Below are 19,887 nucleotides of genomic sequence, written 5' to 3'. Positions count from 1 at the left end.
CTACCTCAGAGTGTCATGAGAACATGGAGGATTCCATGTTGGAGGACTCAGAGGTCACAGAAAAAATGAACTCAGAATCAGAAGGGATCCTTGAGTCTTTTAATACCAAACTCCCATCCAATTTAGTTAGTGGTCCAGTCTTCACTTGATTACTTCTAAGGAAGGGACAATTGAAATAGGATGGTTTCAGATAAGCATTTGAAATAACCCATGTTAACTTGGTCTGTAATTTAGAAAATGTACCAGTGGAGATTCCATTCCACAATGGAAAATACCTCACAGAAGCTGAGAAGAGTTACAGAGATGACCTAAATTACATGATTCCTGATCCCAAATGCAGAATTTATGGTGATTCATAGACATAAAACAAAAGATTCACATAATAACCAAAGTTGCACAAAGACACATACACAAGTGTTATTCCCTGATATAACTCTTTGCTCAAAAAGCATTTATTGAATACCTACTATCAGATATAAACATCATGGCTGCTGGAGACCGAACTGGAGAATATCAGAAATTTTCATGCTTCTATCCATGCCATTTCTGCATCCTGGTGCATGTCTTTCTTTTTGTGGGAGCCATATTGAAAACACCCTAATTAGTTAAGTAGATTATAGAGGCTCAAGAGGGTCCTGATATTGATACCTTCTCTAGCATATTACCAAACTTCTTAGATTTCTTAACACTAGGGCACACTATTTGCTGATTTCCTACCTCAGTCCAGGCCTCACGGCCCTTTGGCAGTCCCATCCCAGTGCTCATAATCTCTTAATTTGCATAATCTCTTAATTTGGACCTGTAAGTTAGTCATACTAGTGTTCATTCTGTCCACACTGTGCCATGTTTTCCTATATCCTCCACAATTTCCTTGCCTTTTTATCTCATCAGTAGGTCAGAACCTGTGCTTGCCCAATTTCTATAGTACTGCGTAAATTTCAAAATGGTGTCAGCATTACTGATATGTCAGCTCCTGGCAGGAGTGCAGCAGGGCACACATTGGGTTATTCTCTGCCCACTTCTGTTCTTCCAGTCCTCCTCTAGTGCCCTCTGCTGTAGCCAGCATGCCTGGCTGGATCAGGCCTGTAAGCAAACCATATATGTGGCCAAAACTGCTCTGATTTGATTTCATCTGGTTTGACAGCTGTTATAAAAGGACTGTGGAAACTCACGATTCATTCTTCCCTGGTTATGGCAGGAAGATCATAATTTGATTCCTTCTTCTGTCATGTACTGCTCATAATATTTTATTGTAGTTTCTTCGTATGATATTCTGTGGTAATAATGCTACTGCTATTATGGGAATTAAAAAAACAACATAGATAAACATGCCAAATACAGAACTTTGTGAGTGTTAAAAATGTGTTAAACTTGGATTCAACTTATAAAGGCTTTCTAGGGACTTTTAGGGATGAGAATTCTAAGTGGCACAATCCTATAAAAATGACATCTGAATGATTTATGGCATTGACACCTGACAGTTCCATTCTGACATATTTGGGTTCTCAGACTTCATGGACATACCACACTACCAGGATTCTGGGGCCTAGGCCTCATGCCCTGCTTGGTACCACTCTGTCCATTCCTAAATTGTCAGAGTTGTTTTGCTTTAAGGAAATGTCCAAAGATGCAGGTTTTGTAATTTTACCTATTTGAAATTGGAAACAATCTCAAGTGATTATGTCTGTTTTTGTGCCTTCCTCCTACACAGGTACAAAATGGGATCAGTGGAAGCACAGGTCCATGACCACCTGGATCCTTTTCCAACCAGGGCCAGTGATCATCTGTTTCCTTACCACTGTGACCAGTCTTCTAAATCCTCAAGTCCCTTTCCTCCTTGTCACATTACTATCCAAATCACATTTATAATCTCTGTTCTCAGGTTTATAATGATTTCTCCAAAAATCACAACTATCCTTTACTCTAGTTAAAGTAGCTTCAAGTCTTTCCATCTTCTGCATATTTATTTTTTTAAATAAATTTTATTTTGTAGAATAATTTCAGATTCATAAAAAAAGTAAGTGGGAGAATTGAGGAGATGCTGATCAAAGAAAGCAACATTTCAGTTAGATAGGAGGAGTAAATACAAGGAGTTGTACAATAGATATTGTATAATCTATTGTACATGATATCTACAACATGTACAACATGTTGACTACAGTTAGTAACAAAGTCTTGTACTTGAAACTTGAATATTGCTGAATATAGATTTTTTCAACACACACACACACACACACACGCGTGCGCTAAATATGCAAGGTAATGAATATGCCAGCTTGATTTAATAATTTCATAACAAATACACTACTTATATATTTATATACCATATATATGCTATATACTATAAATATATACAATTTTATGTCAGTTAAAAATAATTATAAATTGGGAGTGGTGGTGCATGCCTATATTCCCAGTTATTTGGGAAGCTGAGGCAGGAAGATCAAGTGTTTAAAGTCAGCCTGGGCAACTTAGCCAGACCCTGTTTCAAAATAAAAATTTAAGTAAGGTCTGAGATGTAGCTCAGTGGTAAATGACCCTGATTTCAATCCCCAGTACCTTTCCCAAATTTAAAAACTGTAAAGATAGGCTAGATGCAGTGGTGCACACCTGTAATCCCAGCAGCTCAGAAACTGAGGCAGGAAGATTGTAAGTTCAAAGCGAGCCTCAGCAACTTAGTGAGGCCCTAAGTAACTCAGGAAGACCCTGTCTCTAAATAAAATATTAAAAAAAAAAAAAAAAAGGCTGGGGATGTGGCTCAGTGGTTAAGTGCTCCTGGGTTCAATCTCTGGTAGAAAAAAAATTGTAAAGATGTTACAGAGATTTCTCATATACCTTTGTAAGCAGTTTCTCCTACTACGGTACATTTGTTACTTTTAATGAATGAACCAACTTTGATACTTGATTTTAACTAAAGTCTATACTTCATACAGACTTTGTTATTTCTAAAAAAATTGTGGTAAAAATATGTAACATAAAATCTACCATATTAAAAATTCTAAGTGTACAATTCAGTGCATTGAGCACATTCACAGTGCTGTACAACCATTACTGCCATTCATCTCCAGAACTACTTCCATCTTGAAAAATTAAAATTCTTCCCATTGAACAATGATCCCTGTCAACCCCTGACCCCATCCTTCTGGCAGCCATCACTCTAATTTCTGTCTCTATGGGTTTGAGTACTCTAGGTACCTTAAGTAAGTATAGTCACATGGTATTTTGTCCTTTCATGACTGGCATGAGTGCAAGATTCACCCATTCAGCCGACTTTGAAAAGGCGTGTTCCTGCACATGCTAGATCTTCTACCATGCCTTCACTCTTCCTTCTAACAGATTATCCACCCCAGAGTCTGGCCTCTTCTACATGGAAATTCAGCTAGCTTTTAGTTCTGGGACTTCCCTAAATCTCATTTAGAATCTGAGACCTAAGAATCCCTCCTAGATGATAGTTTTGTTTTATTTTATTGTGATTATTTTTTGAGATGAGTTTCTTACTAAGTTGACCAGAATGGACTGGAACTTGTGATCTTCCTACCTCAGTCTTCCAAATGGCTGGAATTATGGGTGTGTGCCACTGTGCTCAGCCTAAACTACATCTTTAAAATGCTAACTAATGGCAGTCCTTGTTCTAAGCAATTTTACACATACTGTTTTATTTAATCTTCACAACGTCCTTGAGAGGTAGGGACCATCTTATGCAATTCCATTTCACAGATGAGGAATCACAAGCAGAGGCAGGTTAAAGAATTTATGAGAGCAATATGGGGCAGTCCTGCAATCAGAGTCCAGGCAGCTCCAAGCATCCTGTGCTCTCTGTTAGTTCCTGCTGGTCCTGGCTTTCCATCAACGAGGGAACAAGTTCAGTTCTCTGTACTCCTAACATATCCCAAATAAACTCACTTCTTCATCAAATTACAGCTACGTCTGATTCCTCTTGGAAATCCTCTCTGTCAGTTTGGGTCTGGGGGTGCCAGGTTTTCCTGAGCTATGCCTGAGCTTGCACAGCCTGCTGAACCCTGCCCTTGTCCAACTGGGCCCTGCATGAGTCCACCCCTTGCCCTTTCCCCTCCCTATTCCACTCCTATCAGTGTTGAGCCCCATCCCAGCTCTAACATACCTTCAGTCAGGGTCCTCTAGGTCATTCATTTCTTAATGTAATTATTTAACTACAGGCCAGGTGACTTTTGTGTCCCATTAACAATTTACTGAATAATCTAGAAGGTTGGCAATACACAATAATTCAATCCAAAAGTCACAGTGGTCCTATGACCTGGACATGGACCACTGTGTGCCAGGTATAGAGCTAGGGCTGAACATACAGGTGTGTCACTCAGCTATGCAGACAGGGCTGCTGCTTGGCATTTTAAATGCTGGACACAGCATTCTCAGTAAAAGGCATGAAGTCAGAAGCAGCAGCAGGGAGAAGATGGGGTGCTTAGGATGACACCTTGCATTTAAAAGGAAGCAAATCAGAACATGAGGCACATTTAGTTATATTATGGAATTGTGCTGTTAGTGCCTGATTTTCTGATCTGTGGCCAGAGGGCAAACAGGTGATCAGATGTGTGTGCCTGTGTATGAATAGCATTGATGCAGTTGCAGCTAGCTGACATGGAATATAGAGTCTACGATAAATTCTACACTGCAACAGAGGAGGGCTGAGCAGAGGGGGTCGAGAAGCTAGCCACAGGACGGTGAGCATGACAACACTCTGAGTTATATTCCATCACTGCAAGGCAGAATTGGACAGGGCAAGAAGGAAGCTACTAGTCTGGGGACTGGAAGCACGCTGTGTGTGTGTGTGTGTGTGAGAGAGAGAGAGAGAGAGGGAGTGAGAAAGAGAGAGAGAGAGAGAGAAGCAGGGAACGTGCACATAAGAGATTTCGTGTGCAGGCAACCAAACGTTACTCAGGGATGGTGCCATAAGACATTCACACACGTGTTCTAAAATCACGTAGACGCTCACTGCTTCTGTGAGTAGGAAATGGTTTAGTGAATTATGGTTCATGATAGAATGTAACACATTTATGGGATCATAAAGGGCATTCTGAATGTCCATCTCCTCCTTCCAGGCACACGGTAGACGTCCAACTGTATTCCCTGCAGTTGACCTGGTGGTGTGATTTCTCGGGCTGGTGGAAAGCGGGCTGAGATCATGGGTACTGTTCCAGGCAGAGTTTTAAACAGTCTGTCTGTAATTTGCTGTTTCTTCTCCGGCGGCTGCAGTGATTGCAGAAGGGTGTGTGGGGATGGGGCCGGGCCTCTTGAGAGCAGGAGTGACTGACAAGCAGAGCCCTCTGCCGACCTGAGTTAGAGATGCAGAGTGAGTGAGAAGTGAATGTAGGTGTGGTAGGCCTCTCAGACTTGAGGGTTAGCCACGAACACGAGCTGTGAGCACCATTGGGGAAAACATGAATAGTTGTGAGCCTGGTCTAGAAGACAACATGCACAAGTGAAAATCATTGTTAGGCGGGGCCAGGTGGTGCACACCTGTGATCCCAGCAACTCGGGAGGCTAAGGCAGGAGAATCGAGCCAAGCCTTAATACATTAGCAAGGCTCTAAGCAACTTAGACTCTGCCTCAAAATAAAAAATAAAGAGCTTGGGATGTAGCTGAGGAACACAGTCCCCCCTGGATTCAACCCCCAGTTCTGGAGGAAAAAAAAATCAGTTAGAATTTCTAAAATGGGCACTTTCCTTTAATATGGCCGTATTTTCCCATTTAAAGTGTTTTTAAAGGCTCGAGAGCTGTAGGGATATGAAAAACAACTGGAATGGTTTCTAAGATTCTATTCAGGTGCAAATTTGAACTTAAGGTAGAGGCTACAGTGAAGAAAGTCGTGGAGGAAGCTTCCAGCCATGGCTGCAGAAGTGTACTACTGTTTAAATGAAGAGCTCCCACCTGGCCGGGAGGGTCGCTCTAACAAACCAAATGTGTTAGGGGAGGCATTTCCCTTGTCTTCCAGGGCCAAGCAGAAAATGCCTTCCTTGGAAGTCATAAGAAATTGTAGCTCTCCTCTCCCTGGCTCTTTCTCTAATCACAAGTGTCATCTAAACTCAGATGGCCACTTCCCAGGGCTTCACCACCGCCTGAAATCACAGCAAGTCCAGCAGAAGGAAAAGGCAGCTGGACCACAAATTGAAAAGACAAAGCTTGATGACCCTCAGAGAAAGCTGGGCTCAGTGGAGCCACTGGGCCAACGCACCCCTAGCATGTAAGGAACTGGCATTCCTAAGGACCCAAACACTTGAGAAATGTGACACCTTGTCACTTTACAAGCACTGGATGCCTCACTGTGGTTATCAGGCAGGGAGCTTCATTCATAGGTGAACCCAGAGCCTACAGCGCATCCCAGCTCTGTTGTATACTCCCACTGGAAGGGATGACAGTTGAGATTTTAGCATAAATCCTAACAGGCAGCCTTGATTTGAATCCTGGCTCTGCCATTTACTAGCTGGGTAACCATGGACAAATTACTTTACCTCTCTGTGCTTTAATTTTCTTATCTGAAAAATGGGGGTAATAATGGCACCTGCTTCTTAAGGTTGCTGGAGGAGTAAAGGAGTCCTATCTGTAAAGTCCCAGCATGGAGCCTCACACACATAAGCACTGTGGCAGGACAGCTCCTATTGCTACTATCATTCTTACCCAAGGCCCTGGAACTCCCTTGAAGTGGCAGCTTTATTTTGAACTGTTGCCCCCAAAGGAGAGTTAATGCTGCATACTGCCCTTGGCAGTAGAGAGAATCTTAAGGGGCTGTACGTAAGTTATGATTCTTGGAAAAAATTCACTATTTTTGTATGATATTCATAGCATTATTAAGTGTCTGAAGGGGCCACTTACACTTGACTGCATTCTGTGGAAGAAATTCTGTGCTATTATAGTACCGTTTATGAAAGGGAACATCTGCTAAGGGACTCCTTCCTAACAATAATAAGGGTCTACCCATATTCTAGGCTAAGGTAGAGCGGTTCAGGTACAGAGGTCACAACCCTTTCCCTTTCACAAGGCTGGGGAGGTGAGAACTTTGTGGGAAGAGACAAAACAGCGTTATCAAAGAATAATGGCTGTGGCCAGCAGGGGCGCTTTGGGACCAACTGATCTCACAGGGCCAGACTATAGACCAGAAAAAAGACAGGATGTCTAGCAAGGAAAGACTGAAAAAGAGGGTGTCCGCTTTGCTTCTAGATTATTCCATCCAGTTAAAGATAGAAGGATTGGGGCAGACCCTGTTCAGGAATGATGATTACATGACTGGTTAGTTTCTCTTGTTCTGTGGTTATTAGGAAGATGAATATATACTGAACAGGAAAACGGATATAGAGGAATTATTGGGACCCACACAGCCCTGCTCCTGATTCAGGTGTATGTGTAAGAAGCACAGAAGCCAGCACCTTCCATGAATTCTTACAGCCTGCCAAGGATAGACAGGCACACAAGCTGTGTGTGGCAGATGAGAAAACGCTCAAGCAAGGGTGTTTGACGTGCTGCTGGGCAGAAGCCTGAAGTCATGTAGGAGATGAAAGGGGCTTGATTTTAAACTAAGATTCAGGGTGACTTCTTTACCTGCTTATTTTCTGTCTGTACCCAATAGCTCTATGGAATCAAGAGCTGCACTAAACAGGCCATTTGGTTCACTGCTGTATCTCCAGCCTTAGGGCAGTGGTTGGCACATAGGGAAAGCTCAGTAATTCCTCTTGAGAAGGGCGAACAAAGGACTGAAAGAAGTATTGTGGAGAGGGAAGCAGGAAAGCCAATGTTAACCAGGGGAGAAATAGAATCAGGAGCCTTGGGGCCAAAAGAGCTAACTTAGAGGTTGGTTCCAAAAGGTATAAAAGGTCAAGGCTGAGGCAACACTGAAAGTACCTGTGGAGCAAGAGAGCGTCCTCATAGATAGACAACTCCACCGGAGCCCTGGCCACTGTTCTCCCTGAAATCTGGTCCTACTCCCAGATGACCCTCTAGACACTGCTAAGGAACATTCTCAACAGAATCTGGGAGAAAGGCTACATTATACATATATCTGAACTCAACCTTCCCATGTGGAAAATGGGGTGATACATCTTTCAGGGAGGATCAAATGCAAGAACGTACGTGAAACACCTGGCACAGCACTTGGTGTGCCTTTAGGCCCCCCCAAAACAGTAGCTATTAATCTTGTTTTAATGATATCAAATTGTACAGATGGTTTATTTCTTTAAAATTTGTTTTTAGATTGTTTTTGTAATCATTGGATGCTTATTTTGATTCATTGTTTTAGAAAAATAAAAGGGCATATTTTGCTTTAAAATAAGAAAACAAACAGAAGGAAGAAGCAGCAGTGGATAAACGTGGTAGGGACATGAATCGTGGGGAGCATGTGTGTTTCTGGAGCGGGTCTTGGAATATGACCAAGGCATCCACTGCTCTCTGATTCGAGGAAAACAACACTAAAAATGTGACATTTGAAAAATAAGTGTCACACTCAGAGTGAAGCAGGGACAACAATTTCTTTTCCCAAGAAATATGTGTTTCCAACCTCTGTAAACTATCAAACTGGCTGTTTTTCTTTGAAAGTAGTTAAAAGTAAGATAAAGTAGAAAAATGTATTACTGGATTCAAAAGAGCTAAGGAAATCATCTGGTAACACACCACCTGCCTATTCCTGGAGATGGAGACTTCTCCCAAGCTGGCGGGTGTGACCCACACCCCCAGTGTGTAGGCTTGCCAGGGACATATGCAATGACACAACCCACATTTCCTTTCTATCTCTTCAATTTTCAGGATGTTCAGAAGTTGTCATTACAAAAAGATACATACATGAATTGTTGATTTTTTCTTGTGTGTCATTAAACCTTTACACTCACATGCCCTAAAATGAGGTACTTCAAACGTACATTAGCACAATGAAGCACTCTCTCATCATCAATAGATTTCATTTATATGCACTTAAAGGTGCATCCAAATCCACTTCAAAGATGCCCTGAGTGACTGAAACCATTAATTCAGAAATAACAAGGTCAGTCTTGCCAGACAGAAAACTGCCATAGTAAAAAAACCAGAATAGGATTATAACTCCTGTCCGGGCACTGAACTCTCATGCCTCAGAGTATGTTGTTATTGGCAACACACAGTCAGTTCCAATTATTTGCACTCATAAGAGGAAGAGACACATACTTAATGGAAAGAAAATGGCTAATCTAAAATCATGTTTATTTTTCCTTTGAAAAGAAATTAGAGACACTTATTTAGAAACAGAATAATCTGGTTCCCATCCCCCGTGCCTCCCTTTAATGCCCCCACCCAGGCCAGAAACCTGGAGTGGATAGGACTTCTCCCTTTCCTTTGTTGTCCTGACCCACACACTCTTGGTTCCTCAGTACCAATCACTGTCCTCTCTGCTCTCCACATCTAGGTTTTCAGCATTCCCAGATTACTTCTTGTGTTCTGCTCAGATCCATGACACACCACAGGTCCCAAGGCACTGTTTATACAGACTACAAAATGGAGGGCCTCTCCTGGAGTGGGGATATGACAGACTAGCCCTCAGCCTTCCCTCACTCTGCCCTCATAGTCATCTTTTAAAATGCAAATATGGTTACGGTGCTCTATTTCTTAAATCCTCAAAAAGAGATTAAAATGGTGATGTTGAAGATGATAATAAGACCAGGTCCCTGTCCTCGACCCCAATTGAGAATTTTACATGTTTTAACTTGTTTAGTTTTCACAACTGTCCGGTGTGTCAGCACTATAATTATTCCCATTTTACAGATGAAAAGTGAGGTTCAGATTTGTTGGGTAATTTGCCAAGATCATGTAGTTTCTGTGGCTCCTTTTCTCTTAAAGGCAGAAAAGCATAGAGCAGGGCTCAGGAGGAGGCCAACCTAGGCTGGTGTCTCCCCAGCTGTGCAAAGATTGCATGAGTTATATCATGTAAAGAGGATTTAGTGAGGTCTCAATAAAGTTAGCTAATAATGTCATTATTTGTTTTTTAGGACACAGTTCAAACTTTATGGAGCACATGTGGATCATACCAGGTGCTTTGTGACATGGCACCTGTCTCTTTACAGCTTTGTCTCTGTCCACAGGCCCTCTTGAACTCCAGCTATTTCCAGAAAACACTGCTGCTGCACTTACTGTTTCTCTGTATACCTGACTCCTCTCTCCTCCTCTTGAAATGTTTTTTTCTTTGCCAGGTAAATACCATTCATCCATAATGCTCTGCCTGGTCCTCCATACTGACAGAAGAACTTAGTTGGCCCAGAGCTCATAGAACCTTCTCTTATTACTTTACCCAGTTTCTCACAAGATTTTTTAATTTTTCTGGCATATGGACCTTCCTGCTAGACTGTGAACCTTTTGAGAGGTTCTACTTATTATTTAGCCTATACTTGGTATGGTGCCTGGCATCTGGTAGATACTCAGTGAAGTGCAGAAACTGGATAGGATTGGTATAAAGAAGGCTCAGTTTCTAAATAAACCTATTTCAAACTTCACCTTTGTTTTTATGGTACACTGCTTTAAGAGCATCTACTTAGTTATTATCTGTGATAGGCAATGGAAGAATTCTGGTCTGAGAATCTGAGGATCTAAGATTGGAATCTTGACAACACTGTCTTGCTGATGAGAACAGTATAAATCCTGAAAATGCACTTTTAATAAAAGATGGTTAGAATTCCAGTTTGGATACGTGCCCACATGTAAATTCTGCATTTGGATAGAAACTAGTGAGAGAGCATCTTTCTATGAAAGATGAAGACTCCTGCCTGCTATAATTGTAGGCTTTAAGACTTGTTGCATGGTATAAACATTCTCTATTAATTGAAAACATTACTGGTTAACATATACATCTCAATTTCAAAGTACTGTATATTCCTGTACCATACTTGGAAAATATTTTTCCATTGGGCTTGTGGCTAACCTCTCATATTATTTCAGGATCAGTGCATGGTAGAGGTTCATTAAAAGACAAATTCAAGAGAACTGCTGATTTTCAAGGGAAACAGAAAGGTCATTCCTGGAAAGGAATAGCTCCCTATTTCAGAGAGGAAGAAACCAAGGCTCAGAAGATTAAGTGAATTCTCCAAATCAAATCACCTTCAGGCATAATCGATAGCACATAAGAAGGTCCTGAGTGAGAAAGAATGTGGAGCGGGTACAGGGAGAGGCAGGAGAGATGGACAGATTTGGGGGCTGCCATCAGGGGTGTGGGCTGCATTCTGACATAGTTGAAGGGTTTCACACAAGGAAACACTAGGTTCTGATCTAAGTTTTCAAATACAAATATAGGATCACACTGCTGCTAGGAGGGGAAAGGCCAGCTGGAGGCTCTTAAAGTTGTGCAGGTATGAGATTATGGGGTCCAGCTGAGAATGTGATGACTGAATTGGAAAGAAGGGATGGATCTGAGATACATTTTAGAATTGGAATCAAAAGGATTTGTGGGAGGTAAGAAAGAAGGAAGGATCAAAGATGAATTTTATGTTTCTGGCTTGGACAGATGGTGTTTCTGTTTATGAGATTGGAAGATACAAGTACAAGGAATGAAGATGCTGGCTTTGGACATGGTTATGGGAGGCTGGAAATGGAAAGAGTGCAGCAGAGGTTGAGATGCGTGGTACCTGACCCTGAGTAGGCATGATGGTGGTGATGTTATCACCATCAGTGCGCCCATCACTACCACCCATGGAGAGGTACAAAGGCCAAGGGGACAGGTCTGCATGATGATAGAGTTTGGACAAAAGCCAGTTTGTGACAGGCACCTTTATTAGTGAACTGATGCAAATGTCTCAAATGCTCAGTATAAAATGGCATTCATTGAAATGATATGGTTTTGAAGACTCTTTTTATAACTAGTCAGAAGCATGCTTTGGATTACAACTAGTACTGATCTAAAGCTTGCAAATAATTTGTTACTAAATTTTTCCACTCTTCCAAAGTAAACAGCTTTGATTCATAATAAATAAAAAATAGCTCATCAGCATAAATACTAGCATTTCTATTTGGTTATTATTTAGATGATATCTATTCTTTAAAAATGGATACATTTACAACATAGTTCTAAAAGTGTCCCTCACTGTCAATGCAAAAGTGTCTTTCATTTTTTCACTGTTATCTTAAGAGAACACACCTTTCCCACCTCCCCAAATCCCTCCTTTCCGGAACATCTTGATTTTGGGCAGGTTAAATGCTTGGCATTCCTCTACTGCTCTCTACTGTTCAAAATCACTCAGCAGTCAGATACATGTGCACACAGCAATGCATTGGGGAAAAAGTAGCAACCTTTATTTTCTCTATCTATACTTCAACCAAATTTATTTTAGAGAGATGTACATGACAGAAATAGTCAAGATAATGGTCCACATGGGACAATAAATACTTTAAGAAAATACATCTTTATGGAATTCCACTGGGCATTATTTATGGTCACTATTCCCTACTCTCTCAGACAGGGTATTTTTATCAAGCTCCAATGTGAACTTGCTTTATTGTGATGGCTTTTGACAGTGTTATGGTTCAACCTACACAAGATATTGTTTTAATCCTTCAACCTAAGGATTGAAACTCTGCATGTTTGCCAGAGTCTATGAAAGTTCATGAATAAAGGACTAAAAGGCATGATAACTCTTTGCATAGCCACTAAGGATACCAGATCCTAGAAAACCAAAGTTGAATGTTCAATATATACATCTGCCATTTTCGATGCCTATAGAATTGGTTTCAATAATGGATGCACCTAAAAGCACAATATGGCAGAGATTTGTAATAATACTTATGACTCTTCTTTTGTGTTAAATGATTTAAAGTGGCAGGGGGAGTCACATTTTAAAGCAGGCAAAATAATTTCAAAACTGTAGTTGTGTGTGTACTTGTTTATACAAATGTTCGAAGGCAATGTATTTACTATAGCTGGAAATTTATCTGGAATTTTAGTGGAAATTTATCTCAAATGCCAAGATCTAAATTAAACTGCTTTGACAATCTACATTTTCTAGAAAATTGTTATTTTTTTAAATTTACCAAATAAAGTGACTCATAGGAGGTCTGTGCTCAGTTCCAAGAGCTGAGGGCTCGATTTCCTTGATCCTTTCAATAATCTGTCTATTTTAAATTACAAAACCTAATAGTTCCTATGTTTAAGACTTTGAAACCCATCTAGATCATGAAAATGGTGACCTCTGCTGGAAAAAATCAAGAGAAACTGGAGGCATAAACCCTATCCTTTGTTTCTCGTTTGGTTTCATTATCTGGAATGTGAAAAAAAGAACCATTTGCTTGCTTTTGGAGTAAATCTAGTATCCTTGCCTGCCAGAAGCAGACTCTCTAATTAAGACTGATGCTCCATCTGGTCTCTTCTGTCCTGGGGAATTTAGACTGTTTTGTGGGACATCTCTTTACCCAAGAGAAAGTCTCACCCCAATTATTGATTTCTCATTGTTCGCTTCCTTCCCTTCCTCCATCTCTACCTCTCTCTCTCCCCCTTCCTATCTTCCTTGGTGCATATGGATTACTGGAATTTAAAACTAAAACAAGTCACAGAGTTTGATTTTAATCTGGGAAGACATGTTACATTCCTGCAATCAGATTCTGGGATAATCCCTGTATCCTTGCTATTCACTTTTTAATCTGAGTTGCTTTCAATGGGTTTCTCTTCCTTAATATCAAATATTAAGACAAGATATGTTTAAAATTGTCATTTTAACAAATTCTGGGGGAGAGATATCTTACATAAAATAACCTATGATATTCTGCTAGCATTTCAAATTCTCTTAAAAGAAATATCATCTATTATATTTGATTTTGCTTGATTGACTTTAGAAAAGTCGGTTATTTTTCTTTTTAAAAATTATTACTTTATTCTTTATGGCTGAGTAATATATTGTACAAATTTATGAGTACAGAGTGATAATTTGATATAGTATCTAGTATAGAATGTATCTAGTATAGAATGATCAAGTCAGTATAGTTAGTGTTTCCAACTTCTTAAACATTTAAGAATTTTTTCATTTACATATAATAATATGTATGAGGTACAGAGTGATATTTTAATATGTATATACAGTATGCACTGATCAAATCAGGGTAATTAATGTTTCCATCTTCTTATCATTACTTTGGGTTTGAAGCCTTTAAGTCCCTCTCAGTTATTCAGAAAATATACAATAAGTCATTATAAACTCTAATCCCCAGCTGTTCTGGAGAGTGCTAAAATCCATCACTTCTACCTACCTATGTTGGGGTGACTATTTTTCAAGCCCCCACTCTGCTTCCTCCCCACCTTCCCAGCCTCCAGTAGTCACTATTATACATTTTGGTTGATGTTTAAAAAAACATCCACATATGAGAAAGAACATCAAGTATTCGCCTTTCTGATTCTGACTTACTTTACTTAACATAATGTCCTCCAGTTCCATCTACTTTGCTACAAATGATAGAACATTACTCTTTTTTATGGCTGAATAAGATTCTACTATATATATTCTACTATATTTATATATATATAAAATCACATTTCCTTTATTCATCCATGAAGGGCATTGTTTAGGTTGATTTCCTATCTTAGCTGTTGTGTTGCAGTAAACCTGGGCATACAGGTATCTCTGTGGTATGCTGATTTAAAGGCCTTTGTAAATATGATCAGAAGTGGGATAGCTGGGTCATATGTGGATCTAATTTTTAGTTTCTTGAGGAACCTTCATACTATTCTCCATAGTGCCTATACCAATTTATATTGTTATCAACAATATATAAGAGTTTCCTTTTCCCCACACCCTTACCAGTCTTTCCTTGTTCTCTTATTGGTGGAGTAAATAGGATTATCTGTTTACCACTTCTGTGCAAAGCAGCTGTGGTCCTTGAGTCCATGGAAGAGAATGTAGGTGAATGGTGGAGCATTCTAAAAGCAGTTGGTCTCAGTCCCACTGGGCCAGGTTCCCAAACAGAAAGCCAGTGATTTGTTGTAAATATGACCCCTGGGGATGAATTACTCCAAAGGCACTTTTTGTGTAAGACTCTAACTTTGAAAAGGCAGACACTGTGTCATACATGTTCATATTGAAATATAAAAAAAGAACACGTATGATACTAAAATCACTGATTAAAAAAAAAGGTGAAGAATTTGAGTGTTGGCTTGTCCTGCTGCTTTATAAAATAATGACCTCAGCACTCTGTGTCAAAGACACCATTGCCAAGGGTACTGTTCGAACACTCCTATGAGTATCTAATCCCCTTTTATTTCTTTGTCAGAGAACCAAAAAGTGCCATAGGGTGATTGACACTGGAACCAAATGCTTCCCAATGGAACTGAACTGGTAGAAGCGCTTACAAAGGTTTAAGTTGCTCTGAAACCAGGGTCCCTTGAGGACATAAATGACCTAAGAGTGACTATCATATGATAGAATAAATGCGAAACAGTTTATAAGCTGTGATTCCTAAACAAGTCTGAGTAGTTCTTCTTGTGGTTGATCACCAGTGACAAACCCTTCGGTCAGCAGAGGCCTAAAGTCATCTATCATTCTGATATAAAGGGAGAGGGGCTTGTGCAATGTTTAACCTCAGCTTCCAAGTATTTGAATTTGAGTCCTCTTTTCTTCATGGGCTGTCTTCAACTTTCCAAAACAGCTTTAATGAAATGCAGCTGGATTTCTGTACCATTCCCAATAACGTAGGAGATGGGGGAAATTATTTTTGCTTACTTGCCCACACCTTTTATAAGGCAAAGTGCAAATGAACTATCAAAACCTTCTGAAACTTATTAAGCTGAATTCTGTCGCCAGTAACACATTTTATAACTTAAAAAAAAAAAAGCTATGGGGAATTTTGAGCAGGACATGGGTACTTAAAAACACAACCCACTCATTTAATTGGGAACCAGACAACTAAGCCTCAGACGATTTAAGTTTTAAAATTTCTCCTGGGGTTTTAAGGGTATTGATCATAAAATACTTAATATTGTTCGAGTGCGTGACTGCTTCCTGGCATCAGGAGTAATCCTTGCCTTGCTCTTATACAGCTCAGAGAGCTGTACAAAATATTCAGCATGCATTAGTGAAAAACATATGAACATCCAGTATTCTTCAGAGTAAAGTTTTGGGAACCTTCCTACTGAAGCAAAGTCATTTTAGTTATTTCCAATAAATATTTATTTCATTTGGCATGGTGCTTAGCTCCATATTTTATTAATTAGTCTTATGTTTCATCCTAAATATTAAAATAGAAGCCTTTCAAGTTACTAAGGATCCCAAATGCTTTTCTAATGAAATGCTAATTTCATATTGGTGACTTTGGGGATTTGGGTGTTGATAAATTTGAGGGTGTTTTGGAGAGGTGTCTACTGCCATGTAGCAGCATATTATAAAACCATGACAGTTTTATTCTATTAAGAAATCACACCCTCAAAGGTGTCTGGAAAACTTCCTTTAGAAGACTGTGAAATGCCAGATGTAAATTTTTTTCATTAAAAAATTTAGTTTAGGAACACAAACATCAAATGTTTATGATTTTAGAAGACCCAAGTATCAGTCTGGAATTCTGGGTCAAAGACAGCAGGTTAGGGTCAAGTTAGGTTTAAAAAAGTCTCTCCAAATATGTAACAGATGATGCTCCGCAATTCCAATTATGTTCACCTATTCTAGAACAAAGCCCTAAACACACTTGGGAATTTCCAATCAGATAAGCAAAACACCAAGGAGAGGCAGGGCTGTATGTGGAGATTTTAAAGGTTCTGAAGAGATCTCCAAGGAGTAACTTCACCTAAAGCACTGAAGAAACAGAAGTGGCATGTAGTTCTACACATTCTGCTTTTGCTCTTCTCCTTCTTGACATTGTGGTGGTGGGGACACACCCAAGCAGATCTTATTTCAGTGACCTTCCTTGGGTAAGTGGGTGTCTGGGGCTGAAGGCAGAACTAGATTCCTTCTGTAGCTGATCCTCTTTGCAACCCTAGAGGATACTATACACCTTCTTCCCCTTCTCTCCCTTTCTTGGCTACACAAAGGAAAATAAACTAAGGTTTTCTTAAGGCTGTTGGTCATATGTAAAGTTTTAAGCTTCTTTTACGTTCTACTTTGAATATCAGGGGCAAGTTCTGTGCTAAAGATCTCACTCTACAACTTCCATTGCTAACCATGAAGACCCTGAACATGGCATGAGTGAATAAGTGTTTTCTTAGCCACCGTCATGGGATTGCAGAAGTACCTAATTTAAAAATTTATGTCTCTAGACTACAAGGAAGAGTTCAGTATTTATGGGAAGAGAAGCAAAATCAAAATTCTAAACTATATGAAATTGTCAACACTTGGACATTTTTTACCTATGAAATAGAAATTTCATATGGCTCAATGTAATGTTTTGTGAGAATTTAGAGTTTGATATATAGTGTCTTGTAATTTTTAGTTGCAAACTAACCAGAGTTTGAAAGGATTTTTAAATGAATGATCTCTGTATTGCTCCCTTTCCCCCTTCATTGTGCCTCCACAATGCAGTTGAGTAAACTCCCATTTTCTATAGGCTGTTCCTCTCCCCAAACTTTCCTCTTCATGACAATGCTTTTTTAGACCTTGCTCTCCTTTTGCTCTCCTTTTCTTGGAGTCTGCAGAGCACAGGTTCGTATAAGAGTTTCTTTTTCAGGAGAGTTCACAGGAAGGTGAGCCATCTCACCTGAGACGGGGAACACTGGAGATTGGCAATCTGCCTTCCTCAGCAGCACCTCTTGGAAATTAGAATAATTGATAAGTTTGTCACTGAACTAACTCCAAGTCATTGTACTTCTGCTCACATTCACTTACCTTTATCCTTCATTTACTTAAACTATTTTTTGTGCTTATTTTACTGTTAACTGAGGTGATGGTATATGCAACTAGCTGCCATCCACAAAGATAAACAACAGACAAAACACGATGCAATGCCCTCTCATCAACAGCTGCAATAACTGGAATACCATTTCTCTCCGCAGAGGGACCTGCAGCTGAGAAATCAGGAGCATTGGGGTATCTCAGAATATCCTCCCAAGGTTCGTTTAGAAGAGCCAGGTGCAACACCTACCAAGACCAGAGAGTGGGATGTCGCTCACAATAGCGGCATTCCTGCCCTGCCTCCGCTTCTGCTTTCTGAACTCTAGCCTTGCAGAAGTCAGATGCTGCAGTTTTCTCAGCTGTGGGAGGAAGAAGAGAACCCTTAAGGGAGGGAAGAGAGAAGCAGCCAGTCACAACTCCCTCTTCACCTGTTGGGGGGCAGAGCTGGAGAACTCAACTGCAACGCGGCTCAAAGCCCGACTACCACAAGGATGGACGTACAAACTATGAACTCGGGACCATTTGCATTTTCTAAGTGTGACCAGAAAACTATGGACCAGAAAGCATAGATTAGCATAATTATCCATTTCTCAAATATCCATTCTAGATTAAGGAAAGAATCAGGCCCATTGAATAATTTAAAATAACAGTGAGAAATCAAGTAAGTTGGTTTATGATTTGATCTCATGAGCCACATTTGTGCAATGCACAGGTTCCATATTAAGGAGGCCTCTATGATCTTGTGGCTCTGGAAAGGATGTAAATTCAGAGGATCAAGAACAGGGGAAAATGGCTGCTGCTAATTCTCAGGTTTTTGAACATTATAAAATCAGGCTTCAACCTATGTAATACTTTATGTTTTTAAAAGCTGCCTTGCCCTAATTTTTACCTTAATGTTGAGATACATAATAAGACATTTCTGAGGGATGCCACACCTTCATTTTAATAACATTTCATGATGTCTGTGGCTGAATTTATTCTCTTTGTCAGTATATCCATTTAGGTACACCCACTCAGAGGCAATAGAGGATACATGTCCCCTTACTTATATGATAAATTCACTCCAAAATACTTTCTTGTTTATTCTCCTTGAATTAATCTTGCTCTCTTCCCCCTTTTAAAAAATGCATTAATACATTTTCTTTTTGTGGAGAGAGGTACTGGGTATTGAACCCAGAGTGCTTTACCACTGAGTCACATCCCCAGCTCTTTTAATTTTTTTATCTTGAGACAGGGTCTTGCTAAGTTGCTTAGGACCGTGCTACGTTACTAAGGCTGGCCTCAAACTTGTCATCCTCCTGCTTTAGTCTCCCGAGTTGCTGGGATTATAGGTATATATTACCACACCTGGCAATACTTTTTCTTGATTATAAGCATTGCTGTTCATTACATATTTGAATACTTACTATGATTTGATTTACTTTTTTCCAACTTTATGAGGTGTAAAAGTGAAACACGTTCAGTAGTGATTGCATTTTGCATTCTGATCTTTTCCTGGACTAGTGATGCTCAGTCTGATACTGTCTTGGGATGCTGGGCAGTGGCAGCGACCTGCAGCTCCTAGGCAGCCATGGATTATGAAGGGAAAGAACAGAAACTCTACAATGTGCTGAGTTACTCAGTGATGATGTTTGGTAGACTAATTGCAATAACATTTTCCCACTTAGGGTATCTCCAATTTTGATGCATTCACCAGGATGTAACCCCATTGAAAGTTGAAGAGCACTAAGTATTTGATATATTTTTATCTCTAATAATCACAATAATCCCAGGGGGGAAGGAGAAGAATCCCTGTTACAGGAGAAATTGGGACCTTAGAGAGTCTAAGTTAGTTGCTCCAAATGATAAAGTTAACACACCAAGAAGCCCAGTCTTTGACCTGGTGTCTCCAGTCCCTATTCTGTTTGTTTCTGAAGGATGAAGAGAAGGGGCAGGCATTTTAAGAGAAAAAGAGGAAACCTGAATGACACCTGTAGTAATGTGAATGATTCATGGATTGTTTGGTTACTCCTTTAATGTCTTTTTGTGAAATAAACACCTATGTATTGATCTGAAAGGGATGTTATGAGACCAGCATGGCACTATTGATAATGCATACTGAGGAGAGATAATA

At 39.9% G+C, this 19,887-nt stretch overlaps 1 protein-coding gene across 1 annotated transcript in view; it reads right to left on the bottom strand.

Moving 5' to 3' along the window:
- Scfd2 (sec1 family domain containing 2) overlaps window positions 1–19,887 on the bottom strand; it is a 372,739-nt gene that overhangs the window by 81,377 nt on the left and 271,475 nt on the right. The gene's annotated exons all lie outside the window — the stretch shown is intronic.

The sequence above is a fragment of the Sciurus carolinensis genome, chromosome 10, assembly GCF_902686445.1.
Source record: "Sciurus carolinensis chromosome 10, mSciCar1.2, whole genome shotgun sequence".
In the NCBI taxonomy this organism is placed as follows: Eukaryota; Metazoa; Chordata; class Mammalia; order Rodentia; family Sciuridae; genus Sciurus; species Sciurus carolinensis.
This window is presented reverse-complemented; position numbering and strand designations above follow the sequence as displayed.